This window comes from Mandrillus leucophaeus, unplaced genomic scaffold (assembly GCF_000951045.1).
Source record: "Mandrillus leucophaeus isolate KB7577 unplaced genomic scaffold, Mleu.le_1.0 Scaffold284, whole genome shotgun sequence".
NCBI classification, from domain to species: domain Eukaryota; kingdom Metazoa; phylum Chordata; class Mammalia; order Primates; family Cercopithecidae; genus Mandrillus; species Mandrillus leucophaeus.
In genome coordinates, this window is record NW_012102965.1 from 2187979 (window position 1) to 2212402 (window position 24424).

General features: G+C 41.5%; 1 protein-coding gene and 1 long non-coding RNA gene across 6 annotated transcripts in view; one reads left to right on the top strand and one right to left on the bottom strand.

The window, feature by feature from the left end:
* FBXL13 (F-box and leucine-rich repeat protein 13) overlaps window positions 1-24424 on the bottom strand; it is a 255993-nt gene that overhangs the window by 175574 nt on the left and 55995 nt on the right. The gene's annotated exons all lie outside the window — the stretch shown is intronic.
* LOC105543505 lies at window positions 16706-17530 on the top strand. Its single transcript, XR_001006627.1, has 2 exons — window positions 16706-16905; window positions 17047-17530. It is a non-coding gene; the product is annotated as an uncharacterized LOC105543505 (long non-coding RNA).

The window sequence follows — 24424 nt, forward strand, 5'->3', positions numbered from 1 at the left end:
ACTCAGTGGGTGAGTTAAATAGCAGATGCAACTCAGCTGAGAATAGACTCAACAAATGAATATGTACCTGAAGAAATTACACGGGATAAGATATAGGGAGATAAAGAGATGAAAAATATAAAGGATGTTAAGAGACACATTACATAACACGAAAAGGTCCAACATACATCTTTACAGAATTTCCAGAAGAGAATAAAGAGAATAAAATCAAAGCAAAATTTAAAAATACCACAGACTAAAATGTTCTAGAACTGATGAAAAGCAATAATTTTCAGATTCAAAAAGCACAAGAAGTTCCAAGCAGGAAAGTGAAAATATACCAATGGCATTATAGAGAAACTGCAAGAGGCACAGGAAAATTTTTCAGGCAATTGGACAGATTACTTACAAAAGACTGTCACGTAGACAGAATAACATAAGGTGGAAGTCAGCAGAAACTATCAATCTGAGATATCATATGCAAGTAAATTACAACTCAAAAATGAGTATTAAGACATTTTTGGCCAGGCACAGTGGCTCACGCCTGTAATCCCAGCACTTTGGGGAGGCTGAGGCGGGCAGATCACCCGAGGTCGGGAGTTCAAGACCAGCCTGACCAAGATGAAGAAACCCCATCTCTACTAAAAATACAAAATTAGACGGGCGTGGTGGCACATGCCTGTAATCCCATCTACTCGGGAGGCTGAGGCAGGAGAATCGCTTGAACCCAGGAGGCGGAGGTTGCGGTTAGCTGAGATCGCACCATTGCACTCTAGCCTAGGCAGTAAGAGTGAAACTCCGTCTCAAAAAAAAAAAAAAAAAACACCACACACTTTTTTGCCAGGCATGTAGTACACCTGTAGTCCCAGCTACTTGAGAGGCTGAGGCAAGAAGATTACTTAAGCCCAAGAATTGAAGGCCAGCCTGGGTAACATAGCAACACTCTGTCTCTAAAAAATTTAAGGCCAGGCATGGTGGCTGATGCCCGTAATCCCAACACTTTGGAAGGCCAAGGTGGGCGGATCACCTGAGGTCAGAAGTTCGAGACCAGCCTGGCCAACATGGCGAAACCACATCTCTACTAAAAACACAAAAAGTATCTGGGTGTGGTGGTAGGCACCTGTAATCCCAGCTACTTGGGAGGCTGAGGCAGGAAAATCGCTTGAAACAGGGAGGCGGAGGTTGCAGTGAGCCAAGATGGTGCCACTGCACTCCAGCCTGGGAGACAGAATGAGACTCCATCTCAAAAAAAAAAAGAAAAAAAAAAATTTAAAGACACTTTGAGATACACACTGAGAGTCTGCTTCCAAAGGACCCTTCACAAAGGAATTTCTAAAGAACACTGAAATCAGAAGAAAGGCATGAAATGCAAATAATAACAATGGGCAAAAAATCTAATAAGTATATGGGTAAAGCCGTTAACTTTATAAAACAGTATCATGATGACTAATGTGGGGGTAGAAAAATAAGATGGAACAAAAACAATAGATAATAATAACACTCTAACACCAGAGAGAGTAATCAAGAGTTAGTGTTCTAAATTTCAATTATTATTCAAGAAGAAACTATAAATATTAATTTACTTTAGGCCTTAATAATAAATGTACACATTAAAAATATTTGAGTAACCAGTAAAATAGTAGAAATAGAATGTTTACCTTCTACAATATGTTAAAAATATTTAAGAGCAACCAGTAAAATTGTAGAAATAGAATGTATACCATCTAAAACATGAAAGTAGGAAAAAGGGGATAGATTTAAATACTCAATGAACAGTACACTACTTGGAAATGGGTGCACTAAAATCTGACTTCACCACTATACCATTCATCAAAGTAACCAAAAACCATATCTATCCCAGAAGCTATTGAAATTTCTTTAAATGTTTTTATTTTTAAAAAGTCAACAAATAAAAGTCAGGAAAGGGGAAAAATAAAACATATAAAAAAGATAATAAATAGTATAAAATGAAAGGATAAAAATGAATCCAAGTATATCGATAATCGTAACAAATTTAACAAAATGCATTGGTTAGAAGACAGAAATATTTTATTCCTAAAAATGCTTTTTGCTTTAATGTTTTTCCCCCAATATTAATGTAGCTATCTATTTTCTTTTGTTAGTTTTATTTTTAATTGACAAATAATAATTAAAATGTATTTATGGGTAAAATGTGATGTTTTGATTTACGTTTATAGTGTGGAATGAGTAAATCAGGTTAATAATTAACAAATCACCACTTCACATAATTATCATTTTTGTGTGTGAAGAAAACATTTAAAATCTGCTCTTCCAGGCACGGAAAGACAAATTCTGCATGATTTCACTTATATGTGACATTTTAAAATGTTGGACTTACGGAAGTAGGGAGTAAAATGATGGTTATCAGTCTTCCTTTCATTTGTGTTCATTTTATTTTTGAAAGATTCTCCCCAGGGCCTGAAAGTTTGAAGGAATGAGTGACTCCTCCCTTCTCAGGCCCAGTCCCAAGGCGCAAGGTCACTTGTGCCAGCAGTGTGAGTCAGCAAGATAGCAGAAGGAGAAAGAGAGCCGGCCAGAAGACACCTACACCCAAAGATGGAGAAAGAGGCCATCTGGGTACCACATAGCAGTTAAGTTAGACTGGGACACTTCCTGTTTACAGAAGACTGTAAAACCCCTGCCCTGTATTCATTTTGGTGCTAACACCATTTTAGGCCTCAGCCCACCTGCACCCAGGTGCTCATTAAAACAACATGTTGCTCCACACCGCCTCCTGTTGTCTGTTGGCATGCTCTCAGAGTCTGAATGGATACAAGAACCTTTTATCTGGTGCTGAAACCCAGGAGCTGCGCCAGTTCACGTCCCCAGGGGACCTACCCCTCCACCCCAGAAAGCAGGCCACAGCAGCCGGACAAAGGATGCTCCTCAGCCTCCAGTCACTTCTCTGTGCATGCACATCGGTCACTGATCTCATCTACCGGTAAGTTTCCTGGGAGCCCGGTTAACAGGGAAAAATCCACATGGCCTCTCTTGGTTTCTCCAATCCAAAAATCCAGCGTTGGTCCAAGAAGGCTCCGATGTGTGCCAGGCACTCGCTTATCATCTGGTCTTAGGGTGACGCCTCTAAGCCATTTTATCCCTTTCCGGGAATGAAAAAGGCAGTGGTGACGATCACTCCTTTTATCGTCTCCCTCCGGCCGTCCAGGATGGTCTCCTTTTTCCCTGTTCTCCAGAGCCTACCCTCCGTTATGGGAAACTCCCCATCCTCCATTCCAAAAAACAGCCTTCTAGGCTGCCTCATAAAAAACCTGTGTAAAAAAAAAAAAAAAAAAAACCTGAGAACCTGGCCAGGTGCCGTGCAGCTTCACTGTAATCTCAGCACTTTGGTAGGCTGAGGTGGGCAGATCACGAGGTCAGGAGATCAAGACCATCCTGGCTAACAGTGAAACCCCATCTCTACTAAAAATACCAAAAATTAGCCGGGCATGGTGGTGGGCACCTGTAGTCCCAGCTACTCGGGAGGCTGAGGCAGGAGAATGGCATGAACCAGGGAGGCGGAGCTTGCAGTGAGCCAAGATCACGTCACTGCACTCCAGCCTGGGTGACAGGGTGACAGTTCGTTTGGAAAAAAAAAAAAAAAAAAACCCTGCAAACCTTAGGCCTCAGGCAAGATATCCACCCTAAGCGCCTTGTCTTTTTTTGCAATTCAGACTGGCCACTATTAATATGAATTGGATAATGGGTCCAAATTGCCCGCAAATGGAACATTTGACTTTACAATTTTAACTGACTTAAGCAATTATTGCTGACGACTGGAGAAATGGGGAATAATTCCTTTTGTCCAGCCCTTTTTGCACTCAGATCACAACCCGACCTCTGTAATTCTTGCTCACCTATTCAAATCCTCCATTCTCGCCACCCAGATCGCCTTTCTCCTCTGAACCCTACCTCTTTCTCCTCGTTAGATCCAGCAGACTGCTGTCCACCCCTCCCAGCCCCTACCTCTCCCTCTCAACTGTCTTCTTTAATCCCCCAAGCCTCCTCTTTATCTTCTCAGCCGCAATCTTCTCAGCCCTCATCTTCCCAGATGCCATCTTCCCAGTCAGCAGTATCACCACTTCTTTTCCTACACGGTCCTCTCCTCAGGACAACTCTACCATGGCCTGTACTCATTCTCCTTCCTCACTGCCTTCTCCTGAAGCTTGTAAACCCATCCTGCCACCTTACGCTCCTATCTATCCTCCACTGCCTATCAGCTTAATCCCCCTTCCCCCTTCAAACCCTCAGCAGGAACCACTTCCAGGTTCTTCCTTCTCTCCCACCCACACTAGCTCAGGCGCTATCTTTGGCCCATGCCCCACCCTTACTTCAGCACCTGTGCTAGAGTGCCCCCTTCAGGAATCAGCAGGAACTGAAGGTATTGTTAAAGTTTATGTTCCCTTCTCCCTCAGTGATCTCACTCAAATTAACAAAAGGGTTCATTTCCAGAAGACCCTCTCTCTTATATTAGAGTTTCATGTAGTCAAGTAGTCTTATGAACTAACTTGGCATGACCTCTAAATTATCCTCTCTTCCACCCTCACCCCAGAAGACTGGGGCTATATCTGGACCCTAGCTCAGGCACACGCTGATACAATTCATCACCAAGCTCCTGCCCAGCCAACTGGCGCAAAGGCAGTCCCCAACCAGGATCCCCACTGTGATTATCAAGACAGGGCCTCTGGACGCTGCTGCTGAGACCACATGATTGTGTGCCTCCTTACAGGACTCAAAAATGCTGCCCATAAAGTGGTAAACTATGAAAAACTTTCAGAAATCACCCAAGGTCCTGATGAAAACCCAGCCCTCTTTCTCTCTCATTTAACTGAAGCCATGAGAAAATATACCAGCCTAGACCTAGTCAGCCCAGAAGGAACCTCTATTTTAAACCTTCAGCTCATCTCCCAATCCATTCCCAATATTCGGCGCAAGCTTCAGAAACTTGACGACGGCCCTCAAACCCCACAACGTTTAGCCTTCAAAGTCTTTAACAATCCTGATGAGGAAAGTAAAAGGCAAAAACAGGCAGGGTTCCAAATGCTTGCCTCCGCCATTAGGGGCCCTGCAGGCTCATGGGGCCGCAGCTCCACAGAGAAGCCTCCTAGCAATCCATCTCCACCTGACGCCTGTTTCAAGTGTGGCAATGAAGGCCAGTGGCCCACACAATGCCGAAACCCAGGTAAGCCCACCAGGCCATGCCCCCTCTGTGGAGGACCCCACTGGAAGTTGGACTGTGAGCGGCCCCTGCAAAGACTGCCCCCATCCCTTCCTGAGCCAGCCAAAACCTCCCACTCAGATCTCATCAGCCTTGCCGCTGAAGACTGACGGTGCCTTGGAATGGACACCCCAGCAACTACCATCACTTCATCCGAGTCAAGGGTAACCCCGATGGTGGCAGGTAGGCCAGTATGGTTTTCAAATTAATAATTAATACCAGGGCAACCTAATTTTTCAGGACCCACCCAGTCCTCCCAAGTCTCTCTTGTAGGAATTGATGAACAAGCCTCCAAACCGTGATCAACCCCCTCCACTTTTCTGCTCCCTGCACACCTTTTCCTTCACTCACCCTTTCTTAGTCCTGCCCTCATGCCCAACTCTGCTCCAAGGCATCCTTTAAAAACTCCATACTGCTCTCCACTTACGTTCCTCATAGTACCCAATGCCATCAATCCAGACCCCTCCGGGGCTTCTTTCTTCTATTCCAACCTCCCACCTGTTCTAGACCTAAAGGATGCTTTTTTCACAATTCCTTTACACTCTGATTCCCAAAACCTCTTTGCCTTTATGTGGGAAAACCCCAACACCCACGAAGTCCCTGCGTATGATCACTTAAACAGAGAAAAACGATCCTTAAAGGTAGGAGGAAGCCAAAGATGGCAAGAGCACAAGTGGCCTCCACAATGGATCATCGAATATTATGGTCCTGCCACTTGGGAGGAGGATGGTTCATGGGGTTATCACACTCCCATATATATGCTAAATAGAATAATTAGACTACAGGCTGTTCTAAAGATAATCACTAACCAAACCGTCTCAACCCTGGAAATGCTTGCACAACAACAAAAACAAATGTGCGTGGCAATTTATCAAAACAGGCTAACACTAGACTACTTATTAGCAGAAGAGGGTGGGGTCTGTGGTAACTTTAATATCTCCAATTGTTGTCTTAACATAGACGATAACACAAAAGCAGTTCTAGAAATTGCTTCAAACATCAGAAAAGTAGCCCATGTACCAGTCCAAACCTGGAAAGGATGGGATCCGGCAAACCTTCTAGGGGGGTGGTTCTCTAATTTAGAAGGATTTAAAATGCTGGTAAGGACAGTAATCTTCATCACCGGGCTCCTCCTGTTTCTTCCCTGTGTTATCCCACTGATAATAAAAGCCATTACAACTCTTGTTGAAACTACAGTTGACTGCCAGACAATGCTCCTGCTACAATTACAAGATGGATACCACCCCGTCTCTCAAGAATACCCAGAAAATTAAGGTTTTCTTTTTCCAAGGTGACCAGGCCACCCCCTATGTCATGCCTGAAGTAGTTATTGAGAAAGTCATCCCTTTTCCCTTTTTTCTATAACCAAATAGAAAGGAATGAAGGATTCTCCCCAGAGCCTGAAAACTTGAAGGAATGAATAACTCCTTCCTTCTCAGGCCCAGTCTCAAGGCACAAGGCCACTTGTGCCAGCAGCGTGAGTCAGCAAGATAGCAGAAGCAGGAAGACAGCCAGCCAGAAGACACCTACCCTGGCCAGAAGACACATACCCCTGAAGATTGAGAAAGAAGCCATCCGGGTACCACATAGCAGTTACATCAGACTGGGACACTTCCTGTTTACAGAAGACTACAAAACCCCTGCCCCATACTCATTTGGTGCTGACGCCATTTTAGGCCTCAGCCTGCCTGCACCCAGGCGCTCATTAAAACAGCATGTTGCTCCACACCGCCTCGTGTTGTCTGTTGGCACACTCTTGGGGTTTGAACCGATACAAGAACCCTTCAGTTTTATATTATATTTTAGTTGGATTTTTAAAGTTTATCTCACAAAGAGGGTGACAACATAATAATTAAAGGTAGCAATTCACTAGAGATTATAGCAATCCTAACTACGCAGGCAGCTAACAACAAAGCTACAAAGTGATAAGGAGAATCTGACAAATCCACAATTATAATGAAAGATAATATTAAAACTATCTCAATACTTGATAGATCAATGCAAGGAAATAAATCTTGGATTTCTCAGTGCACCTGTAAAAAGCACTAGCCTCCAGAGGCATGGAACTCTACATGATATAAATATAGGTAATTTTACCCTTCACTTACTTTACAAACATTTTACTTTCTGCATACTATTGAAATTAAATCTGTAGTTATTTGTAGACAAACAGTTATTTGTCTGACAAACAGTTAATTGCTCTGATCCAAAAGAATAACAAAATTCTCTTACCTCCCCAAGAACGTCAAATGGTCACAGCCTGGATTAGTCAAGATCCCAAGGTGTCAGGAAGAACCCTAATTTACATTTCAAGAAGAAATGGGTCCCAGGGCCTTGGAGACACGTCTAGGTCATAAAAACTGGAGATGCTAGGGCTTACCTGGCCCTTGGAGAGATGCATTCTAAGAAATATTGCCTCTCTCTTTACTTATAAATATCTTTGTGATTGTATTAGGTCTACCCAGGTGATCCAGGATAATCTCCTCATTTCAAAATTCTTGACTTAATCAAATCTGAGAAGACTCTTTCGTCATGTAAGGTAACATACTCACAGGTTCTGAGGACTGGGATGTGGACATCTTTGTAGGGGGTGGGGTAATGTTCTACCTATCATATTATATGAAGGAATAATAAATACTAAATTTAAGACAGCAATTACCTCTGAGGGAGAAAAGAGAATGCAGTCATGGAGGCTTTAATTGTATGTTATATTTTATTTCTTAAGCTGGGTGGTGAGTGTACAGTTGCTCATTAAATTTCTTTGCATGCCTGAAATATTTTATTGAATAATCTCACTTTTTAATAAAAATACCTAGGAATAAATTTAACTAATTTAACTAGAGAGATGAAAGACTAGTATACTGAAAATTACAAAACATTGCTGTAAAAAAGTTTTTAAAAGCCTAAATAAATGGAAAGACATCCCATGTTCATGGATAGGAAGACATAACAATGATAACAGAAATTGAATCAGAATTTAAAATCTGCCTCTGAATAAACACCAAACAGACATGGGCCAAGAGTTTTATAAGAGTATTCTATCAAATATCCAAAGAACAGACCCTACAAACAATAAAAATACTAAAGATGTCAATACTATCTAAAGTGATCTATAGATTCAATGTAATCCCTATAAAAATGTCAAAGACTCTTTTTGCAAAAATGAAAAAACTGACCCTCAAATTCACAGTAAGGGCAAGGAGTCCCAAGTAACCAAAACAATTTTGAAAAAGAACAAAGTTGGAGGACTCACATTTCCTGATTTGAAAACTTACTACAAATCTATAGTGAGCAAATTATCAAGGTACAGGATAGACATATAGACCAATGGAATAGGGCTGACAGACCAGAAACAAATCCATACATCATGGCCAACTGATCTTCAATAAGGGTGGTAAAACATTCAATGGGGGAAAGAAAAGTCTTTTAAATAAATGGGACTGGGACAACTGGATATCCAAATGTAAAAGAATGAATTTGGACCCTCTACCTCACACCACATAGCAAAATGAACTCAAAATGAGATCAATGACCTAATTATAAGAGCTAAAACCGGCTGGGCATGGTGGCTCACGCCTATAATCCCAGCACTTTGCAAGGCCAAGGCGGGCGGATCACAAGGTCAGGAGATTGAGTCCATCCTGGCTAACACGGTGAAAACCCATCTCTACTAAAAATACAAAAAATTAGCCGGGCGTGGTGGCGGGCACCTGTAGTCCCAGCTACTTGGGAGGCTGAGGCAGGAGAATGGCATGAACCCAGGAGGCGGAGCTTGCAGTGAGCCTAGATCGTGCCACTGCACTCCAGCCTGGATGACAGAGCAAGATTCCATCTCAAAAAAAAAAAAAAAAAAAGAGCTAAAACCATAAACTCTTAGGAAAAAAATAGGGATAAATAAATCTTCATGACCCTGGGTTTAACAAAGAATATGACACCAAAAGCTTGAGCAACAAAGGAAAAAATAAATAAGAGTTCATCAAAATGAAAACCTTTTGTGTGTCAAAGAACATGATAAAGAAAGTAAAGACTTCAGTTTTTGCCTGTATGTACTGGGGAGGGCAAGAAAAATGCCAGCAATTAAATCAGTTGTTGAAATGGCCAACAAGCCTTGGAAAGGTATTATGGTGGATCAGGTGGCCTGAAAGCTATACTTGTAGTTTTGTACCTGTACTGTACTTGTAGTATATTTTTGAAGAGAGAGGAAGTATTATAATTAGTCCTACGTTCAGAGATGTAAAAGCAACTAGAAAAGAGAAGTGGCAGCACAGAAAAGCAGTAGAAATATAGAACCAATTTTCTGAGCATACAGAGAAAGAACAAATGGCTTGTTTAAAAAGGTCCATTTTAATATTCTTCCTTTTTATACTGGTAGATATTTCGAGTTCAAAAAATCTGGCTCCGATTTTCCTAAAATTTTTACTTATTTGATCTGTTCCCCTGTATGTACCCATCTTCCACTGCCTGCACACCTTTCCTGTGCAAATTCCCCCCTTACCCACCTCTTTTTCTGACCTTCCACACAGGCCAGTCTCTCATCCCACAGGCCAGGAGTCCGAAACTTCTTCTCAAAGAAAACATACTTTCTCCAGAAGACAGTATTCTAAAGAGCATTCCCCTATTGTCTTAGTCCATTTGAGCTGCTAAAATTGAATACTACAGACTGAGTAACTTATAAACAAGAGGATTTTATTTCTCACAGTTCTAGTGGCTGGAGGCCTAAGATAAAGTCTCCAGCAGATTCAGTGTCTGGTGAGAGCCCACTTCCTGGTTTATATACAGTCATGTCACTGTGTCCACACATGGCACTAGGACCAAGGAGAATTTGGGATCTCTTTTATAAGGGCACTAATCCCATTCATGAGAGTTTTGCCCTTATGGCTTAATCAATTCCAAAGACATCACCTGCAAATACCATCACACTGGGGATTAGGTTCAACGTCTGAGTTTTGGAGTACATAAACATTCACTCTATAGCAACTATGTTTCCCAAATTCCATTAAAAACCAAAATAATATTTTGACTATACAGGTCCATATGGGTCCAACCCATGGTAGTTACAGCCCAGTATTCAAACACTGGATCCCAGGCACATCTAGACACACTCTTCTTTTCCTCCACTGTGGAGTAGCAGTCCCACTTCTCCTTGATAGTCAGGGTCAGTTACTCCATCCAACACAGTAATTCCCTTCTTTGCCTGTTGATTCAGGGGCATGAGGAGTTCAAAGTGGTTGGGTAGCAGTCTTAACTTTTAGTTCAATAGAACTATCATTGTGTCCTGGTGTAAACATTCCTCCTTTTTGAGCCAAAACCTCTAGGCTAGCAGCATAAGCTTATGGAAACAGAAAGCAAAATTTTTGCTAGTGGGTTACTAGGTGTAATAGTGAGTGTGCCATTCCCATTTCCAACCTTTGATTCCTAGACCCAAGAATCTTGACTATGGGAGGAAAAGTATCATATATTGGACTGTGATTCAGAGTATATACAGATTCCTGGAGAACTTTGCCCCAGCCTTGCAAGGTACTCCTCCATCGTTGGGACTGAAATTGAGTCTTCCAAAGGCCACTTCACCATCCTATCAAACCAGCTACTTTAGAGTAGTGGTAAAAACTACAGTGTATGGCTGGGCGTGGTGGCTCAAGCCCGTAATCCCAGCACTTTGGGAGGCCGAGGCAGGCAGATCACAAGGTCAGGAGATCAAGACCATCCTGGCTAACACGGTGAAACCCCGTCTCCACTAAAACTACAAAAATTAGCCAGGCGTGGTGGTGGGCGCCTGTAGTCCAGCTACTCGGGAGGCTGAGGCAGGAGAATGGTGTGAACCCAGGAGGCGGAGTGCAGTGAGCCAAGACCATGTCACTGCACTCCAGCCTGGGCAACAGAGCAAGACTCCGTCTCAAAAAAAACACAAAAAACAAGAAACAAAGCTACAGTGTAACTGTGTTCACTGTAAAAGCAGTGAATTCCAGGAGCATGCACCCATTGAGGCATTTCTTTTGCTGTGAAGTTTTATAAATGGGAGTTCCTCTGCACAAGCTCTGTTGCCTACCACCATGTAAGATGTCCCTTTGCTATTCCTTCATTTGCAACCACGATTGTGAGGCCTCCCCAGCCATGTGTAATTGTGAGTCCATTAAACCTCTTTCCTTTATAAATTACCCACCCAGTCTCGGGTATGTCTTTATTAGCAGCATGAGAACAGACTAATACAAGCTTTAAAGCCCTTTCTAACTCCTTGTGCCAAAATATAAATGCAGAATCTCTGTTTAGAGAACTCATATGAATAAACTCAGCCTCTTCCAACTTTATCTTCTTTCTACCATTATCCCATACCCTCATTATCCATTTCCACATATTTTTCAGATTTCTGTCTCTATAATTAGAAAACTCAAGTAGTTGTTTTGGAGTGTAATGCACTTTCTCATGGGTCACATATTGTCCCACATCTTCAAGGGCCTGCTGGGACTTGAGTCTAATTATGAGACTAGAAGCAAAGAGGGGTGGTAGGGGTGAGTTCTAAGAAAAATCAGTATTGTGTTGCTTGGCAATTGCCTCAGTGGAGTACATTACAATTTCCTCATGCAATGTAGCATTAACCACCTTCTGAGGTGGAGAAGCCACTAGCACTGGGAGTGGGGAGGCCACTTTCACTAGGAGTAAGATTGCATCTTCCACTAGCAAAGAAGACTCACCAGAACTTAGAGGCTCGATGTCTCCAGTTTCATTAAGGTCTTCCCACAAGTCCCCATTCCAACTTACAGAAAACCATTTTGGTTTTTTTTGGGGGGGGGCGGGGGGTGGGGTTTCATTCTGTCACCCAGGCTGGAGTGCAGTGGTGTGATATCAGCTCACAGAAACCCCCACTTCCCAGGTTCAAGCAATTCTCTTGCCTCAGCCTCCCGAGTAGCTGGGATTGTAAGTGCCCACCACAATGCCCAGCTAATTTTTGTATTTTTAGTAGAGACGGGGTTTCACCATGTTGGCCAGGGCTGGTCTTAAACTCCTGACCTCAAGTGATCTGCGTGCCTTGGCCCGCCAAAGTGCTAGGATTACAGGTGGGAGTCACCACACCCAGTCAGAAACCCATTCTTTCCCAGTCAATGCCTTCACTTTAACAGAGTATAAAAGTGGGTCACAGGATGAGACAGGATAAGTAAAACTGGGTCACAGGATGAGATTCTGCATTTGATTTTCAGGACTCTCAGCCCTGTGGCTAAAGGAGATAAGACTCTCCCTCAGGGCACATGTGGAAGCTTTCAGGTCATTTATGCAGTACTTGAGATGGAAATTTGCATTCCTGAGTATTGAAAAGAACTTTCGATACTTTGTTCGTGACATTAGGAGCAACAAGCCAACCTAATTATATTCATTTGATTTCCAGAAATGTTTGAGGGTATCATATGCACAATTACCAGCTCCTTGCTTCTTATAAGTGGTTGATTGGGAACATCCAATGGAGATATGTGGCATATCTCTATTGCCAGATAACACCATGAAACATCAGTGCACTTTTTAGCACTGAAAAAAGAGTCATTTGCATCTTTAAATCTGATAACATTAGAAAGCCAATTCTAGGAACCCAAAAACCAATTCTAAAAACTCATCCTTAAAATTCTGTTCCTATAGACCCACCCTTGGTACCAAAATCTGTATTAGTCTGGGTTCTCCAGAGAAAAAGAACCAAGAAGATATATATAACTATCTACGTATCTATCTATCTATCTATCTATCTATCTATCTATCTATCTACCTATTTATCTACATATCTATTCATCCATCCATTAGATATATATTGAGAGAGAAAGATAATTACTTTAAGGAATTGGCTCATACAAGAATGAAGGCCAAGAAGTCCAATACCTTCTGCTGGCACACTGAAGACCCCAGAGAGCTGGTGGTATAGTTCCAGTACAAATCTGAGTCCAAAGGCAAGAGAAGATTGATGTTGCAGATCAAAGGCAGTTCATTCATTCTTGGGGCTTATGAGACATTTTATTTATTACAACTACTTAATTGATTTTTTTTCAATGCTCTACTTTCAATAAGAAGGGAAAGAAGATTACAATTGTATGGAGATAGAAAGGGGATTGACATTTGTTGTGCACTTCTGTGTGTTAGGCATTTTATTTTAATTCTTAGAAGAACCCCGCTATGTGCCAATTATTATCTTAATTTAAAGATGGGGGAATCTAACTGCATACCATTTTCTAGTTCTATCTGGGCTAGGGTTGACACATTAAATACAGGATGCCCAATTAAATTTGTATTTCTGATAAAGAACAAATTAATTTTTGTATTAGTATATGCCACATATTGCACAGGACATACTTGCACTAAAAAAATAACAACTTTAACTTAAATTCAAATTTAACTGGGAATCCTTTCTTTTTATTTGCTAATTCTGGCAACCCTACCCTTGACTGAGGTCCTGCATTGCTTGTGCTCATCTCTCTCTCCTTTATCCCTGCAGACAGACCTTCACTCCTGACACCTGATCACCCAGTCTCTGATCACCTGCCTGTCACTAAGATGTGTTGACGGCTTCATATACACGCCACTGTGTTCTACCTATCTGCAGGATTCCCACCAGTTTAGAATTCTTTTATGCTCACCACCTGGCTGGCATGCATCTGGGGTGGAACTTCTAAACTACAGTCAAATTCTCTGTAGACCATGCCCTAGCACATCCAGCTATGTGACAGTCTGCACTTCACACTATCCAGAACCCACCCCACCCTGGTGGCTATGCTCCTGAGCAAGCTTCTAACCAGCAAACAAACCACTCCACATTCCACACAATATAAGATATTGTGGGAAGGTACAAAACTGTGGATAGATAACTAACCAACAACCCATAGAGGCATGTTACAACTCAGGGGCAGCAGGAAGATTCCCCAAAAGGGAGAGTAGATGGGATTTGTGTTCAACATTTTTTTCTACATAGATAAAGCTATATTCATGTTTATGAAATCAGTGAATTCCATAGAGCTGGAAAACATAGCTGACTCACTGAATATTGGAATCAGAACCAAAATCAACAAGATGAAATTGAACAGGAATAACAGAAACGGTTATGCTAGAGTTGAGATTAGCAGTGACACAAGGCAGAACATCCAGTCAGCAGTTCAGATAAAGACCTCAGAGTTTTTGTTCAACACAAGCTCAAGGACGGGCATTATCATGTACTGGGGGAAAAAAACAACATTTAGATTCAAACAAACCCAATCTCAAATGCCAATTTCACCACTAAATTGCTATGACCCAAGCCTTTGTCTCATAAAATGGGCATATTCACTCATAAAATGGATGAGTATGAACAAGATAATACACGTTGAGCATGTGTGAACAGTGCCTAAAATGCATGGGAGATACTCAGTAATCCACACCCCACATCCCTGGAACCTGGCACAATGCCCCCCTGCCATTAATACATTTAGTAGGAGACATCATAGCACTTTGCAAATAATCTATTGAAATATTCATTTTTGCCTATTCTCTTTACTTTAGGATGCCAGAAGAAATGGGAAGACATTAAGGTTTATGTGCTAATATTTGAGTCCTTTCATGGCATTTACATGGCAGAGCCAAAAGCAGAAGTTGCCAACCATCAGAAGCCAAACCAGCCCCACAAAATACCTAGCCTTCAAGAGAGAAATTGGGCCAATCTATGAAAAATGTTGCTGGTGTGTGGGGATGGGGAGGTTGGAAGGTTGCTGAGACTTAGGGAAGGAATGGAGGCTCATGACAGATACTTGTGCCACATTCCCATGTAGACCTTCCTAAAATGTGGCAGGCCCTAAAAGGGGAACCATCAGAAAGTCATGGCAACTGATGATCAAAAGATCTGCCTTGAGGGCCATGGTCCCTGTGCCCAAGCTGGGCTCAGAAACCATGGTGTCTCTCGCCTACAACAGACTGTGTCGATTTAGGCAGTGAGCATAGCCACGGCTGCCCATGTGGATGTGGACTCCAGTCCAGCTCTCTTCATGGGTGCTTTGGCTGTAAGACACCTCTAAGACTCCTGCACAACCAAGCAGCAGGGGCAGAAGGATATTAGAACTGAATGTGATGATTGAGATTGAATTTACTGGTTAAATGGGTGGGGACATGCAGCAGATGGGCCTATTGTAAAGGAATAAATATAACATTTATTTTCATCCAAATACTAGGGAGTATATTTTTTTTTGTATGCTTTGTCAGAGATCAGTTGGTTGTAACTATTTGGCTTCATTTCTGTTTATCACACCATAATTCACAACTGCAAAGATATCAACCAAACTAGGTGCCCATCAATTAATGAGTAAAGAAAATGTGATATATATGTGTGTGTGTGTGTGTGTGTGTGTGTGTATATCCATATATATCTAAATGTGATCAACACACACACACACATATATACACACCACGGAATACAACTAAGTCATAAAAAATAATGTCTTTTGCAGCAATTTGGATGGAACTGGAGGCCATTATTCTAAGTGAAATAACTCAGGAAGGGAAAACCAAATACTATATGTTCTCACTTATAAGTGGGAGCTAAGCTATGGGTATTCAAAGGCATACAGAGTGGTATAATGGACACTGGAGACTCTGAAAGGGAGAAGGCAAGAGAGGGGTGAGGAATAAAAAAATGTACTGTATACTGTCTACAAGGTATAGTATTCAGGTAACAGTTACCCTAAAATTACAGATTTCACCAGTATATAACTCATCCATATAACCAAAAACCACTTGTACCCCTAAAGGTATTGAAATTTTAAAATTGTAAATAAAAATCCCACATACATTAGGGAGTATAATTCACACTCTCTATGAAGTAAAAAGGGCTTATACAGTAGGCCAAATTCAACCATACCACTGTGATTTAACCTAATTCCCCAAGCATCATTTATTTCATTTGCAAAATAGAAAAAAAAAAAAAAACCTACCTCACAAAGATATGGGGAGGATTACATGAGATAACTAATAGCAAAAATCCAAGCATAGTTCTCAGGGTAGTGTGGATGCATTTTATACAAATTTGAATTTGGTGAATTTAAAATAGTGAAATAGAAACATAAGCCTTACTATGTGGCAAAACTTGAAATAATGTGGAATCCCATTTTATATTTATTCCTAAATGAAAATGCATCTTGAGTGGGTATCATACACTAATCACTAATGGGATGTGGATAACTTTTTTAAAAGGAGAAGTCTAGGATGATTCCCACAATTCTAATTTGGATGACAAGTGATGACACCATTTACCAAGAAAGCAATACAGAAATACAGAGGGGTGGGGAGTAGTCCCATAAGAGAGGTGGCGAAGTGATGGCTTCAAGCTGAACATGCTAGGAGGTAGGTGCTGTGAAATATTCCAGTGGAGTTACCCAGCAGGCATTGTTAAATGACCTGGGTCTTAGAAGAGAGAGATGGCTAGAGATACACAGATTTGGCAATCCTGAGTAAACAGCATATAACTATAATCTAAAGCATGTATTTGCAATCACCCAGGAAGTGAAGATGGAATGAGAAGAACAGAGAAACAATGACAGAGTCCTTACAAACACCATCATACAAGAAGGCAATGAGGATACGTTATCCTAAAAGAATCCTAAAATAAGTGATCAAAAAGGTGGACAGAAAACCAAGTGGGAGTACTGTCACTGAGGATGAGTTTCCAGAGAGAATTAATGCTGAAGAGGCTATTGCAGGTCAGTGGTGAGTCTAGCTAGCACTGCTTCAATAAGGGGTAAAGATAGGCTCAGGAACGTCCACTTTAATGTGTGGAGATGATACCTGCACTGAATGCTGCACTAATCAGACCACACTTGTAATATTTTTTCTACCTGCAGATACTGCTGAGTATGAAGAACTAATTGGAGAAGGAAGCCACTGTATAGGAGATGCAGAGCAGCAGCAAAAATGGCAATGAAAATAGAAGATAAATTAGAAAATTTGGAAAAACCCAAACAGATCAGCCATATTGAAGGGAAAAAGAAAAACAAAACAAAGCGGGAGAGGGCAGAAATGTAGAATGGTGTACATTCTTTTAACCCCAAGAATGAATGTAGCCAAGAACACAGTGGGGACTTAGGAGTCTCAGCAGAGAGCATTCTCTGCTCCCTACTGCTCGGACAAAGGACTCCTTCATGATGCAGAACCATAACTGGTGTAGAGTCTTAAATGACCTGGGTATCTCTACGTGGGAGAAAGTGTTTTCCATGTAAAAGGATTAACTTGAACCTGGGTGTTCAAGGGACATCCTAGGCTGCTTGTTCCACTGATTCTGATCTGACTGTGTTAAGTAATAAATCATGTGGTTACATATTCACATTATCCTGTGTAGTTTTCTCTCACATTGCTTAAAGAGAAACCCCAGACACAATAATGAGGGAGCTCAGTATCAGGGTATAAAGAGGTCCAGGCAAGCTATAACCTGGAGAGCTCCTTGCCCTTCAGAAGGTGGGACCACTCAGAATCAGGGAGAAAATATGACCCAGCCCACTTTATGAGGAAGCTAGAAACAGAGAATTCTTAGAAGGCAGCAGCCAAGAGAGTGGCAGGGATGGGGACAGGGAAGGCTGAGACTAGAAACTCACAGAGGAACAAACAATTGAGTAAACTGGAAACAAGTACTCACAAAAGCACTAGAAAATAAAATGAAAGCTATGCATGAATAACTGACAAATTTGATCTTCCTTGTGAATGCAGAAGAAGGAATAGAAACAAAAGATGATGGGGAGGCCACTTTTTCTGCTTTGATCTGAAGGACAACTTTCTAATTATCTAATCTTTCCCAAAACAGACCAGAAAGAGTCGCAAAGTCAACAGACTCTCCAGCACAGAAAGTACTAGACCAAATGCTGGATAAACATTACTGTTAATAGAGATGTTTCATTGCCTTGGCCTCACATCTCTACCTAGAAACACCTTAGAAACACTCTGGGCCTCTCTCTCTCTACCCCTCATATCTTCCCAAGAAAAAAGGAGGAGTGTTTGGGAGAAAGAACTAGGCTTACAATTCAGCTCCTGCTCCACCCTGCCTTGACCTGAATGCAAGATGCATGCATCCTGGTCTGCTCTCAGCAGCACAGGGAGGCCTGCAGTTGTTCAGCTGTGCAGTGACTGAGGGGCGAGTCTATCTGATTCAGGAAAGAAGGAATGAAGTAGTATACTTTGTCACTGATCTTAAGTCATAGTCTCCTATCAGCTGTGTCAAATAATATGTCCATTTCTAATCTGTCTATTTCTCAATTGGTTCCAAACTCAGATACGGAAGAGGGTGCCCTCTAAAACCTCAAGAACATCTGTGAGGAATATTTTCCTGGAAAAGAGTTTGGATCATATCACTCTAAAATTGCTGTATATGTAGAATTGCTGTATATGTAGAAAGTGACTCTTACTTTTCAGATACTTCTAGGACCTTCTAACTTAATGCCTCATTGACATTTCAAATTCGGTGGATCTAAAATTAAGTTTCTCTTTCCCCAAAACCAGTTCATTCTCCCAACATTACTGAACATCATAAGTAGCACTGGCTTCACATTCATCAAGATTTAAAAGGTTAAAGTTGTCAAATAATAGGTAAATTGGAAATGCCCTTATCATTATTCCAAATCAATGCCAACATTAGAGAGTAGTGGGTGAAAGCCTAGCTGTGACTGCCATGACCTAGTGAGAATGTAGGGCAAAGAGAGAGAGCCAAGGTCAACATCTGGAGGTACAGACTAGGGCCAACATCTGGATGTGAGGAAAGAGCAAGAAACCTATCCTGAGGATAGAGAAATAATTCCCAGAGAAAAGAAACAGGAAATGTCATGCCACAGAAGCCCAGAATCAAATGCTACTGAAAAAGCAAGACAGGAAGGGATCATAGGCAATCAGATTTGATGATTAAGAAATTCTTGGGACCTTGATGAGACCAAGTTTGTAATAGTGGAGCTGAAAAGAAAACATCATTTTTCATTCGATCATTCAACCAACATTTATTGAGCATCTAGAAAGTGTGAATTCAAAGCAGGTAAGTCACTGTCCCTGTCCTCAAGGCACATATAGTCCAAGAAGAAAACACAAAATAGGCCATTATAAGAGAGTAAAAAGTATCTAGGGAGGGACTCTGGGAACAGAGAGGAAGGGTAACTAACCAAGACAGAGAGAGGACAGAGGATCAAGGGTAGCCTTCCTGGAAGAGATGACATCTGAGCTCAGCCTAAGCAGGACTGAGTAGGACAAGGAAGAAGAGAAGAGAGCCTACAAAGAGAGCAAGTGATGGGTAAAGGCATATGGCCAGAGAGGATGCCTTGCAGTTGGGTAACAGAGAGTGACTCCGTGTGGCTACAGCCAAGGGCTCCTCTGGAGCAATGATGTAGAATGAAGCTGAGATGTACTGGGGGTTAGAACCGGAAATACCTCATGCAGCATGTTAAAGCCAACAGAGTTCAAGAGAGATTTTAACCAGGAAGTGACACGAATAAATGTGATCTGAGAAAGACAACTCTGGTGGACAAATGAAAAATAAGTCAAGTGGTCAAAGTCAAGAGTCAAGAGTAGATGCTAGAAGACAAATTCAGAAGCTTTGAATCCGATAGTAATGTCTCTAATAGACAATGAGTGCCAGAGAGAATGGAGAGAAGAAAGAAAGTGAAATTACGTGCTAAAAAGAAAAAAAATGCAGTAGGGGGTAAAAGAGAGAAGTCAAAGATATTTCCAAATTCTGGCCAAGTCAACTGAGTAGATGATGTTGCCATTCACTGAGAAACAGGATACAAGAGAGAGGGTTGGACAGGATATAGGGGAAAAGGAAGGTTGGAGGAAGAAAATGATGAGTTCTGTTTTGGTAATGATGAATTGGCTTGTGCCTTTGGAATACCCAGGTAGAGACTGTTTAAAACAGTTTTTGAGTGTCGCAGTGGGCAGGTGGGAGGTAGTGTCAAGAAGTCTGCCAACACATAACAGGAGAAAAACAGAATACTTAAGAGAGAAGCAGCATTGAGAAATGATTTATAGGAAAGGAGTGAATCAAACACATTTTTATACATGAAGGAATAAATCAATAGAAAAAAAGAAATTTAAGATAATAGGGCCAGGGAAGGCATGGGAAAGAGCAAGCTGGCAGTTCTCTCCTGTTTAATGTTACCTTGTAGTGCAATAAAAGGAGGGTTGTCTTCGGAACATAAAACACGGACTCTTGAGTTAATTGATAAATGGCTTCAGTGCAAATCACGAGCCACCTGAAACAGATGGTAAACTGCTAAAATAAATTAGGCTCCACCAACCATTCCAATGGAACATTGTATGGTATGGAAAGAAAAATACTTAGCAAGACAGGAAGCATGAGTCAGGAATAAGTGGCGGGCAGTGTGAGTCATGCCTGTGAGATCAATAAAGAAGCTGGCTCTGCTCCTGACTGCATTATTTCTGAGCCTCCTACCCCTCCAGTCATCCAGTCTCAATGCTGCCCTATCAGCCTCCTCACTCACTCTTTCACTCCACATACTGTGGGTCCCAGAATTCTGTTAATGCTTTGGTTCTCACATAGGTCCTTTCTTTTTATTTCCCACTGATAATATCCCAGTGCTCTTACAGAAATCCGTCTACCTCCAGACTTCATCCAACCCCCTTGACCCACCCAGGGAAGGGGGAGGGTGAAGGAAGAACAGCAAAGGGGGAAAAAGAACAGCTTTTTAAGTCTGCCATCATGTTACTGGCTTGCATGGTCCCTCATTGCCTACTGGTTAAAACCCATCTCCTAAGTGGATACTCAAGGCCTCAACAACACAGACACAACCCACCTTTCCAAAAACATCTTGTTACTCCCAATTTAAATTCTCTATCATCTCCTTTTTATAAATGAGACAATTTAGAAACAAAAAGATTAAGCAGCATGCCCAGCCACAGCTGTCACACAGCTAATGACAGAAGCGACTACCCAGACTCCAGGGCACATTCTCTCCATTTCCATGTGGCTGCCTCTTACTGTGGTGTAGTTTCTGGTCTTTCATATGCTAGATCATTTTTCAAGGGTGGTCCTGCTAAAATTAATAGAACTGCTTCTGCAATTTAAAAGTCATGAAAACTTTAGATCAAAATCACTTGTAAACTTTTTTCCCTTTTTGGGAGGGGGATGGGGTCTCACTCTGTCACTCAGGCTGGAGTACAGTGGCACGGTCACAGCTCACTGCAGCCTCAACCTCCCAAGACTTAAGCAATCCTCCCACCTCAGCCTCCTGAGTAGCTGGGACTACAAGACATATGTCACCACGTCTGGTTAATTTTTGTATTTTTCATAGAGACAGGGTTTTGTCATGTTGCCAGGCTTGTCTCGAACTTCTGGACCCAAGCGATCCACCTGCCTCCGCCTCCCAAAGTGTTGGGATTACAGGCATAAGCCACCACGCCCAGCCTGTAAACACTTTAACAGAGACAGCGATGAAGACTAAAGTGATGAAAGTGAGGTCTATGGGTAGAGCATATTCCACCAAAAATAAACTGTTCCCAAAGTGACTTCTAGATGTTTTGTTTCATTTGCTTTTTCACCCACACCACAACTTGAGCCAACATCTGCATAGCTCCTTGATAGAGCAATGTGGTTGTGGAACCTTTCCTTATCTGAAGTTCACACAGTACATAGCTATGAAACCTGGAACCACTGTCTGCATTGGTGAAATAAGGTCAGACTGACCCCTGAGGTTATCAAAACACAGATCTGAAAAGTCACTGAGAATATTCTTTTGTTTTACAAGTAATTCCAAGTAATTTAATCAAACAGGCCTGAACCATCTAGCTCTTTTACAACATGGTACTAGTTTTAATAGCTATCCAGGTTTCTTTTCTTCCCCAAGTGAGAAAATGAGTCATCAACACAGTAAAATCTGAAGGTGATTTTATAACCGTTTGCAAGTCCACATGACATATATCTTTTACAAACAAGAAGTCATAGTTGTTTAAAATGAAGACAACCCTAAAGCAATACTTACATTATTAAGACAACTGCATTACTTAACTATATTATTTAGAGTTTCCAAATTCATCAGCATAAGGCTTTTCTCTGTGTTGCTTGCCAAACTACACAGAAGGAAAAACAAAAAAAAAAACTTGTACTTTCACGGAAAGCAGTCTTTGCCAACCCTCCCACTAGCTCTAAGTTTGGCCAACAGTTTGACTGATAGTGTATGAGCCCTACCATCTGCTAACTAAGCAGCATTTCCTAACGGGTAAATGATACTAAGAAAAATGGTTGCAAAACAGAACCTGCCTTGTTTTCATGAGTTGATGTAACTGAACCTAAAATGCAAGACTACAGTTTGTTATGTGTATTCCAAGTAAGTTCAAATTGTATCCCAATCCAAACTGCTGGTTTCAATTATGCCTTCAAAACATTAAACAGCCTGTATATTAAAAAAACCTCAATTTATTTAAAAAACGCTTCTAAACATTTTAAATAAGGTTCAGACCAAATTCACATTACATTTTTGTTTTCACACCTTTCCTTCTCAAGTCCCTGAGAGTTAGTGAACCACAGATTAAATGCCATTTAAAAAGTATGATTTAAAAAATTAACTTTGCAAATCTATTATACACTAATAAGCCTAACAAACCCAACCATTCAAGATATTAGTCTTAGAATAATTAACTTCTATGTTTATATGCTATTATATAAATCTCTTATTGTGCATTTTTAATGAACATTCTGCACATTATTTGGGGAAATTTTGAGGAGGATACCTATAAAAATAATACTGGATTTTTTTTCTGTCATATCAAGATTTAGTAACTTTAAAAAAGTTATCATTGTGTTTTTAAGGACAGGACAACTAAACAGATGTATAATATTCTTAATTATTGCTTTCTGTCTCACGAATGAAATATTAATATATATTCTATTTCTTTAGAATTCTCCGAGGGGAAAAAAAAAGAAAGATATAGAGGCTATAAGCTTAGCCAAGGACACAGAAAAACCAGGTCCTGCCCCCAGTTTTGTAATTGTCTGACTTTGGGGATATGAAAAAAGTTATCTGAAAAGGAATTTATAGAAGAGAGACTTTATTCCAGTGAACAGTTTGCAAACAGGAAAGACACAGCCTTCAGTGGAAACAGAAGACACATTCCAGAAAACAAAAGGAGGGTTTCGCTTTTATAGTGAAAGTTCCCACCCAGCTTTCCACTCAGGTTCTCTTAGGCAAATACACGATTCAAATTGGCTTAGTTCTGATTGGTTGACACTTGCTGAGTTCTGATTAGTCAATGCTGCTGACTTCTGATTGGTCAGGGCAGGCTACACTCTATTGGTTGGTTCAGGCCATGTGGACAGAAACTGTTAGCTATGACAACCCAAAGTTAAGCAGATGTGTAGGTTTTCTGGGAACTCAAGAGTATGTGTGTGAGCTCTAGTCAGCAAATGGCCACTTGACTGCTGAATTTCAGCCCAGTTAGGTACTCAAAATTCATCTTGAGAGCTTGGCTCTTTCAGATTCGTACATAAAATTTATCAGATTCACAGCTGTCCCTCTTGTAAAAGGGAAAAGCTTAGAACAAACATCTCTAAGCTCTCTTCTAGCTTGATCATGCTATGGTTTGAGCACTCTGCTAGACTTCATAAATCTGGGCCCCAAAGGGCTCTATTTTACTTCCCATGAGCATGGGGGAAGCAGGGGTGAAAGAAGGCATTAAAAGCATAGTCAGCTGGACATGGTGGCTCATGCCCATAATCCCAGCACTTTGGGAGCCCAAGGTGGGCAGATCAAGAGGTCAGGAGATCGAGACCATTCTGGCTAACACGGAGAAACCCCGTCTCTACTAAAAACACAAAAAATTAGCCTGGTGTGAAGGCAGGTGCCTGTAGTCCCAGCTACTCGGGAGGCTGAGGGCAGGAGAATGTTGTGAACCTGGGAGGCAGAGCTTGCAGTGAGCTGAGATTACACCACTGCGCTCCAACCTGGGCGACAGAGTGAGACTCCACCTCAAAAATAAAAATAAAAATAAAATAAGCTGGGCACAGTGGCTGACGCCTGTAATCCCAGCACTCTGGGAGGCTGAGGCAGGCAGATCACAAGGTCAAGAGATCAAGACCAGCCTGGCCAACATGGTGAAACCCTGTCTCTACTAAAAATACAAAAATTAGCCAGGCATGGTGGTGTGCTCCTGTAGTTCCAGCTACTCAGGAGGCTGAGGCAGGAGAATCATTTGATCCCAGGATGCGGAGGTTGCAGTGAGCCGAGATGGCGCACTACA